Source organism: Bidens hawaiensis, unplaced genomic scaffold, assembly GCF_021521415.1.
Source record: "Bidens hawaiensis isolate Kalapana, Puna unplaced genomic scaffold, B.hawaiensis_p1.1 tig00026606_1, whole genome shotgun sequence".
In the NCBI taxonomy this organism is placed as follows: domain Eukaryota; kingdom Viridiplantae; phylum Streptophyta; class Magnoliopsida; order Asterales; family Asteraceae; genus Bidens; species Bidens hawaiensis.
The window spans coordinates 177,310-187,641 of NW_027494274.1; positions in this window are offsets into that span (position 1 = coordinate 177,310).

Consider the following 10,332-nt stretch of genomic DNA (forward strand, 5'->3'; position numbering starts at 1 on the left):
AGGGGCATCATGAACTCACCTGAAATCAAACGAACACCTGCAATGAGCTAGGAAATTCCTAAGTGCACGATCACAAGTAAGGGACTGTAAATTATACACAACACGTTACTAGACTAGACCGTAAGAACACTCCTGCCTAACGGGCTGCTCAAGCCCAACACTTTGCCCAAGGCCCAACAACTTGGCCCAAGGCCCAACACTTGGCCCAAGGCCCCATACTTGGCCTAAGGCCCAACAACTTGGCCCAAGGCCCAAGGATAGTCAAATCAGGTCGAATACGCGTGTAGTAAACCTTAAAAACATTTGTTAAACGAATCATATCCGAATGGACCAAATTCCATTTGAAATCTTTTCATTCATCAAGATTATGTCACCCGAGTTGATAGGGTTGACGGTTCCTTTTTACAACTCTTACTTTAACGTTTAAACGAAAATTCGCACACCGCCGACTCGATTGACGAAGCACTAACCACAACAGCCCCGAGCATCAAAAAAATAATTTTTTCCACAGCCCTTAAACCCCCTAGGGCTGTACAAACTGATTCGGTCGGTCACCCGATCAATTAACGCATCAAATTCAACAATTTGCAATTCTATACCCGATAAACCCTAGTTTTCGAACTAAAATCGATTGATCGACCTAAACACTTCCATTGGCCATGAAATTATAATATGATGTACATGTCATACCTAGTGGGATGTTGATGCAAAAACCTCACTCGAAACAGCCCCGGAAAAGCTCAATTGGGCAGCCACCCGGTTAGCCTACAACATGACGTTTTTCGATCAATACGCGCAATATAAGGATCAATTAACTTGTAAAAGACTTGGGGAAACGTAGCACATACCTTGAATTGGAGTTCTAAGGCTTAGAATTGGCTGCAAAAAAGAAAATCGTGGGTCTTGGGTCTCCTGCTACCTGTCGATCGCAGCTATGGGAGGGGGGGGGGGGGCTAGGGTTAGTTTATGTTATAACATAATATTTTACACTCTAGTCCCTCCAGATCGAAGTGTAAGGCAAAATGGGAGGAAAAGTTAGGTTCTTTAATGTACCGGGATGACGTAAAGGCTTCCGAGAAACGTCGGTTAAGTCCCGAGAGTTATATATACTTTACAAGCTTTAATTCTTGAAACCCAATTAACGGGCGTTACACCTCTTCAACATGCTTTGTATGTTGTACAACAGATTAGAGCCCGTGTTAAACATAGGTGAAAAATATAATAAAAATAAAAAATTATTATATGTAATACGTAAATTCAATTGTTTCATATAATAGTTTTTATTTATGACTTTTTTATTAAGTTTTTGATATATTATGCACTATAATTTTAAGTTGAAAACCAAATATTGATGTTTGATTTATTTCAAATAAAACATTCATACCGATATTGCCATATTAAATATTGTGTGTATGAAAATGATATTTATAACAAAATGTTGTCACAAGTTTAAAAACTAAATTTACAAAGACTAAGGTTTGTTGTAAAAGAAAATAAATAAAAATATATTGTATTTTAAAATAAAGAGAGAAATGATGAACAATCTTAAATGGTTGTGTTAAAGAGATATGCAAAGACAATGTTATATTGTGAATTATGAAAATGTTAACAATTAAATATAATTTTTGTTTTATACTTGAAAAGAAATCACAATTATATATGTTAAGTCAAGAAATCAGACAAAATTACTATTTTAGTGGAGTTGGTAACACATTTGGTTTGAAACAGGAGGTCTTGGGTTCGAAACCTGTATCACACAATAATATATTTTTCAAAATTTTATAAAGCCTTACGAGTCATGAGTTATAATAGGAAAACGGGCCATGGGCCATAATATACATGAGGTAGATTAGATATGCTTGTTAATTTGTTAATTACTTAATCTCACAGCGTTTTAATTTGTCTTTCTTTCATGTATTATATATAGATATAGATATAGATGTTGGGTTTGTTCGATATCGTTATCGGTTAAATGAATCATAAAAGTAGACAGTTATTTTATTGCTACTTATGGAGATGTAACTAAGATCAAGATGCATAGAAGGATAAAAACACACCAAGGACAAATATAAAATGTAATTGATTATATATCATACTTAAATTAGGGAGAATAAAATTCTTGTTTTTATAGTGCCATTTTTTTAAAACACACAAAGGACAAATATAAAATGTAATTTATTATACAGTATTTAGCAAGTTAACTGATTGTTATTTTGATCAGACCAATGTTTTATTTCCTTTTTGAAAACTCCTTGATATGTCACTAATCACCACATTAACTTTGATGCAATCTAGAGTTGTGAACAAAATGAGCTAACACCACTTATAAGAAGCAGTATAATACAAAGCATCCACAAACACATATAAACAAATGAACACATTGTTCATAATCATCGATTTAACTAAAACAAAAAGAATCCCGTTCATTTCATTCGTTGAAAAGAAACAAACATGCACGACCTCCCCGTCAAACTTGTCACAAACAGTTACTTAAATGTTCGATCATTTACAACCCTAATCATAAAATGCCAAAAAGCCCAAATCCATTGACTCAACTGATTTGAGGTACCTATAAAAGTGAACTGAGACTACAATAGAGGATAATGTTGAATTCGGAATCAAATTAAAAAAATGGAACCAAAACTGTTTAAAATTGAACGTCGTTATATATTCGTTTCAGTTGAAAACGAAGTGGTTTCCAATTTTTCAATTAAGTTTTCGATTTTTAGAAATTTGGATCGGTTCAAACCAAATATCAAATAATAGTTATTTGAGTGTTGTTGTTAGCCGAATCTAGTTCCTTCTTTAGCCTAATTTTATTTAACCCAACTCAATATGGTAACAAATAATGGTAAAAAGGTTATTTTGTTTATTCAGTTCGGTTTTAAACTTTAGCCTATTTTTATAATTTATCTATTCTGGGACAGCAAGCTGTCCAATTTTGTTTTCATATTTCTTTTTCTTTTTCAAGTAAAAGTTATCATATCATCATACCATTATAATACTTGGTTAATTATTCATCAAATACAAACTAAAACTAGCCTTATTATTTTTATTTAGGGCTTACACGTTAGGACATTCACACGCTTATCCAAGATCTTAATCTTTCAACCCACCAAATTCAAGGTGAGTTCACATACCCCTTTTTATCTTTTACATATTGTGGGGGTAACATGCATACCTTATTCACATTTACTTATGTTTTTGACAACATCTTTTCAAACCTAATTCAATTTATATTTATGTATGATTATTGCATTCTCTATGACTATGCTCTATGCGCTTAAGTGTTTATTTTATTGTTTGGTGGTTTGGTCGCATCCTCATCTATTCTCACCTGGTATGATCATACATTTACCCAAGTACGCTGGTTTTGTATCAATAGGAATTGGTCCACATCTATTTAATTGTTTACAATTTACATATTCATAAGATTTGTAATGCTCATCATTTACATATGAATTATGATTTTATCTATCTACATATATAAACTTGTAACACCTATGCATTTTCATGCATGAAATCACTAGTCTTTTATACTCGTATTTAATAAGGTCCGTGTATTAGTTTACCATCTATATTATTATGGAATCATATATTATTTATTTCTAGTTATTAACATTATTTTCATATGCACAATTACATGCTTCTATGTACATTTAGTTATACATGGTTAATCGTTAACTTGACACGTTTAACCTGGAATGCCTAGATTTAATATTTGTCATTGTCAATTTTATCCTAAAGTAATTTTATTTATATCCTTAAAATTCAAATTAAGAATAACCTTCTAGAATATTCTATTCTTGATCTCCAAGATTAGCCTTATCCAAATTTGAATTCAAGTCCTAGTCAAATTCTATCTCTAATTAATCATAATCTCTTCTCTAAATACCCCTATAAATAGAACTCCCTAGCACCCCTAAAATTCATTCCAAACCTGCATATTCCAAAGCCCCAAGGTTGAAAATTCGTGATCATCATCCTCTCAAAGATTCACAACTCGTTTCCTTCTTAGTAAGTTCTAATTTCCGTTTAATGTTTTGTTCTTTCATTCTGCAGAAAAACCTTTTATTTCAACGCTTAGATCTCGGTCATAATATATCCAAATCACGAATTTCAAAAGCCTAAATTGGTTCTTTATGTGTCTAGTATCTCTGTAATTTTTGGTGTAAAATTTTATAAACTTTAAAAATGTTTTTATTATTTTTCTTTAACAAAGGGTCTTGCTGAAAATCCTAACACATAACTTTAGCCTCAAAACAAATGTCATAAATCACTCATGTTTACGAATTATGACCCAATTTTTGGATATATTGTAGACCTTCTAATTATAAAAATTATCCAACTAGAATCTCCTCAATTTGTTAAAGTATCGATTTTTAGTGATTTTTCTACTAAACTAACTCAGAATCAAACCCCTCGGTAGTCTATGAATTTTATATATTTTTTTATAAACACTTAAATCTTATAAAAAATATATATGTTTAAAATCTCATACAGTTACAAGTTATAAAATTTTTGTAATCTAACTCAAAGGTTTACTATTTTTAAAAATTCGTGTCTTGAATAGTAAACAACCTATTCTTTTCTAGAAAAGATAATCTAAAACCCTAAACCATAAAGTATCACTTGAAACCCTAAAATCCAATTGTACTTCCAAACAAACACCAAGTCTATAGATATTCAACCAAGGGTTCTGTCACCAAGGCTACGGCCTAAGGAAAACCAAGTGGCGTGTCCGGGCGTGAATGGACCCACTTACCTTTTCCTGGGAACCTGAGGTCGGAGATTCTATTCCACCGAAATAGGGTCACATTCTAACAACTCTCTTAATCATTAGGGCTCTAAACAAAAGTGTTACAAGTCTCAATTCATCAACGAAGGTGAGTTCATAGCCCCTTTTCATGCTTTTAAACGTTTTATACTTCGGGGTGGAAACATGCAACTTATTTACTTTATGTTTTATACATGCTATTTGATTAAAGATTTATTTCATTATATTCATTATGTGTAATCATTATAAGTGTATACTTAATCGCATGTACAACCATTAACTTGTTAAGCCCGTGGTAGTATGATGATAGATCTATTGGCCCGACCCGCCCACGCAGGCCTTAGGTAGAGGCTTGTGTGTTCAGAATCCGACGATCGTTAAACATTAAACATAATAGTCTAATCGTGGATTAGACGACTCGCTAAACGTGTCAGAGGTTTGGTTGTAATCACAAAGTATACAAAGTAACTTAACACATATGGATTGCTTTCAACTTAAAACTTATTTTATTAAAACCTATGTTCTCACCAACTATTTTTAGTTGACACTCTCGCATGTTTTTCAGGTATTGGAAATTTGTTTGTTGAAGATTACTTGATGCAAGATATAGGATTGCATGATTGGACCTAGATGACTATAAAACAATTCATTGTATCTCTGTATTGCTTGATATTAAATTAAATTTAACGACTATTGTAACACGTAGTATCATGTGCTATGAACAATCAGCGTCTCACCTCGACGTATTCTGCCGTCAGTTGGGGTGTGACAAAACCAAAACTTATGTATTCTCACCAACATTCGTGTTGACAAACTCTGTTTTTATACATGCTACAGGTTGAAGTATTTGGTATTATCAAGATTGAAGATAGTTAGTTTGGCCTTAAGATATTTAGTAAAAAAATACAAATATATGTTGCATTTGATTTGGTTATTTAATTGTGTACTTGTTTTAATGTTAATGAATTAAATAATTATTGTCGCCTTAATCAGTATCTTTTGAGCAACTGTCCGATCAATATGTTACGCCCTGACATATTCCGTCGCTTTGGTCGGGGTGTGACGGTTCATAGATTGGCTTTAGATCATTACCATTCATTTGTATTGTGTAGTTAACCCATGAGAATGCAACGAATTATTACTTTATGTTTCATAGAAAACGTAGGAATTAAATACAAATGACAAAAATACATACCTTAAAATAAAGAAAATTTACAAAATAATTGCAATGGCGATAATGGCGGTAATGGTCAGGTAGAGGTGCACAAAAAACCCGAACCCAGAATCGGACCCGAAAAGTCTGGGTATAAAATCCGGGTTTTTTATACCCAGATTTTGCTACCTCAAATTGTACCCGGCCCTATTTGTAGGATATAGATAGAGTAACCCGTATCCGAAATCGAAGCCGATTTGTACCCAGCAATACCCAAAACCAGGTTTTTCAAATACATGATATATACCCGAAATTACCTAAAAAATATGTAAAATACCCGAAACATACCACAAAAAAGTGAATCTCTTAAAAAACCCAATCTATACCCGAAAAAAGCAAAGAAAAAAAAATTCCCGAAAATAGGGTATTCAAATACCTAGTTCTATACCCTACCTGAACCTAGTGCATAGCGTATGGTTTTTAGAGATAAATCCAAACCCGACCCGGGTATTGTCAATACCTGATTTTTCAATAACCGGTCATACCCGAACCTGATTCCATATGGAACCGAGTATTAGAAAAACCCAATTTGTGCACCTCTATGGTCAGCGTAGGCGGTGGCGACGATGGTGGCGGCGACAACGGTGATGGTGGCAGTGGCCAGGTGGTGGCGGCATCGACAGCCAGATGGTGGCTATCGTGGTCAAGTTGTGGTGGTTGTTGTCAGGTAGTGTTGTCTTGAAAGTAGGGTGAAAGATAAATAAAACCCTTCCTACCAAGAAATTGAAAAAAAAAGGAATGAAATAGTTTTGAAGGAATTAGATTTTTTTTTTGAACAACTTTCATATCTAAAGCAAACAAAACCCTTCCTACCAAGAAAGTAGCAAGGGCTGGAAGTACAAACAAACAGAACAGAAACTACAACACTATCGATTTTCATCTATTCCAATCTAAATTCAAACAATTTTCCCTATTTTTTATCCATAAGAAGCTCAAAACCTTTATGTCTCCAAGCACTTTATCAATCTTTACCGGTTTATTTTCGAAGATGAACTCGTTTCGGGTTTCCCATAAACACCAAATAGCAGCCATCACAATGGAGTAAACCATTTTTCTTTTATGTTCCATCTCAAGAACTTGTTTGACAACCACAAATAACCCTTGAACATCTTTGATATGGAAAGTTTGAATGTTACACCACCTGCCAATCCTTTGCCACACCACGCTCGCAGCGTAGCATGACGCAAATATATGGTCCACCGACTCCCCCGCCGCTAAACAATTACAACATATATCTGGGTCGAAAAGAATCTTCCTTTTTATTAAATCATCATAAGTGGGAAGCCTGCTCTGGATAGCTCACCATACGATCGCGTTCACTTTCATCGGCACCCAACAATTCCATTCCAGGATACTTTTCGAACATGGAGGATCCATTCTATATAATACTTTCTTCATTGTTGCCACAGAGAACGAACCTAGAGCCTCACCACCCCAAACCCATTTGTCTTCTCCTCCCTTAAACCCGAAATAATAAAGTAAATCAAGAAATTTCATCATTTCGTTAACCGTCTCCCCGGACATAGGTTGCTTTTTCCAATTCCTTTATTGAATAATTTCCAACAGTTACTATGCATCGATCAACTACCACACATGACTTCGCCGTTTCTAACGAGAATAGAGTAGGGAACCGATCTTTCAAGCTATCTTCTGTTAGCCATACGTCCAACCAGAACCTGATCTTAGATCTATTTCCAACCTGCCCTTTAATGGAATCAGCTAATGAAATTTGGTATGTTGCCGACGCCTTATCAATCTTGACAATCTTGTCCCATATACCATTTAACGTTTTATTGTGGGAAATGATCGGCCAAGATCTAGGAGTATGGTGAATTGACATTATAACCTTTTTTCCAAAGGCTATCCTCTTCCACCTTGAATCGCCACCACCATTTCGATAAAAGCTCTAAATTAGAGTCTTTAAGAGGACATAAACCCAACCCACCGTCATTCTTGGCTGAGGTTACTCTTTTCCAAGCCACCCAACACGTCTTCGTCTTATCCTCACTCCCCCCCACCCTCCCCACACACAGAAATCTCCTTCTTTTAGCCTCAAGGATCTCTAAAATCTTTACCGGGGCTTGGTAAAGGGAGAAGTAGTAGCTTGGAAGGCATTCGAGAACTGCCTTGATCAACGTTATTCGTCCTCCCATTGAAAGAGAACGAGCTTTCCACAATGCTAGCCTTTTGTCAAAAATATCCACAACATTTTTCCAATTATTAATTTTATTCATATTAGCTCCCACTTTAATTCCAAGATATAAAAACGGTAATTCCCCCCGCCTTGCAATGAAAGATATCCGCCATCGCCTTAACATTTTGAATGTTCACTCCCACCCCAAACAAAGTGGTATGTTCAGTCCCCACACTAATTTAAAATCCCTCAGCAACTGACTTAAAGCTTGCACATTACTCACCGACCATTCTCCCACTATTAAAGCATCATTAGCAAATAACAAATGAGAAAGAAGAGGACCTTCGTTAGGCATTTTAAAACCTTTAAAGACCCCACTATTACACCCGTTCTTGAACATAATCGTCAAAGCTTCCATTGCCATAATGAATAAAAATGGGGATATAGGGTCCCCTTGTCGAATGCCTCTTGAGTACTTGAATTCGAATGTTGTTGACCCGTTGACTAAGATGGATGACTGAGCCGAAGAGACAACCCCATAAATCCATTTTCTCCACAATATAGGAAAACCCATATTAGTCATCACTTCGTCCAAAAAATTCCATTTTAAGTGATCACATGCCTTTTCAAAGTCGACTTTGAGTAACAACCCCAGAAGTTTCTTTTTCCACCACGTGTATTCGTTGATTCCATTATAACATTTTTATCGTTCTCACGAAATGATTCATTTCATTACAAACAAACGCTACCGTGTATGGATACTGATAATCTAAAAAGCAATTCAACCCATTTTATAGAAAGCCCGAACGCAACCACAGAAAACCCGAACTCTTTTTGGCCGATCACGACATCTTGATCCGGTAAACCATGAAGTCAACTTCAACGGGAGTTGTTAAAACCTTACACTCTTGTTTGCCGGAGCGATTCAACATCCACTGTCAGTTTTCATCTCTTTCTCTTTTTTTGTTTTTTCCACAATTTTACTTATTTATCAATATGTTGTATTGTTCTTGTATGCTAGATTGTTAAAGTAAATTCAATAACCTGTTAAATAGTATAGGTTTTTATCTGTTGATTCCTTTCTTTTAATATGCAAAGTATTTCTTTCATCCTGTGTACAATTTTTTGTATGATAATTCATAATTTCCTATGTATTACAGTGAGCTATAGAGATGGTGTCATCATCATCAACAGCAAGAGTATCACAGGGTTATGATGTTTTCTTGAGCTTCCAAGGGGAGGATACACGAACTGGTTTCACCAGCCATTTATATGAAGCCAGCCTTAATTTGAAAGCACATCATAACCTACAAAGATGACAGGTCACTTGAGATTGGGAATTTCATTGCTCCTAGAGGCTATAGAAGGTTCCAGAATTGTTGTGGTGATTTTATCCAGTAATTTTGCAACATCGAAATGGTGCTTGGAGGAAATCACAAAGGTTGTGGGTTGCATGGAGCGAGGAAAGTTGATCGTTATTCCTGTTTTCTACCATGACGTACGCCATCAAACAAATTGTTTTGAACAAGGCTTTGCCAATTATGAAAAACATCCCGGAATCTCACCACGGAAGGTAGCAGCATGGAGATCTGCTTTTACAAAAGTTGGGCTTATCAAAGGATTCCACGTGAGACCAGACAAGTAGGTTTTTCTTAAATTATTTTTCAAATGGACTTATGCACGATGATTATGGAATTAACATGATTCTTTCAACTAGCTGCAGGAACGAAGCAGAAGTTGCACGTGAAATCTTGAGAAACTTGCAGGATATGCACGATGCATCACCAATAGATCTTCGTCATCTTACCAAAGTTGGTCTAGTGGGAATAGAACCTCGAGTAAATGAGGTGATTAGAATTTTAAACATGGAGTCAGGTGATGAAGATCGATTGATAGGGATTTGTGGGATGAGTGGGATTGAGAAGACTACTTTGGCTGAAGTTGTTTTTGAGTGCATTCGAAATACATTCCAAGAAAGTAGCTTTATTGGAAACATCAAGGACGCCTCCAGGGACACATGATAGTGATTTATGCAAGTTGCAACAAAAAATCCTTGATGATGTTTTAAATGATGAAAGGTACCCATAAGAAGTGTTAAACATGGGAAAACTTTGTTGATGACAAAGCTACGTGATTGTTATTATTTTGTTAGAAACTTTAAAACTCAAAGTGAATTCTCTACAGTGCTATATCATTAAAACTCCAAAA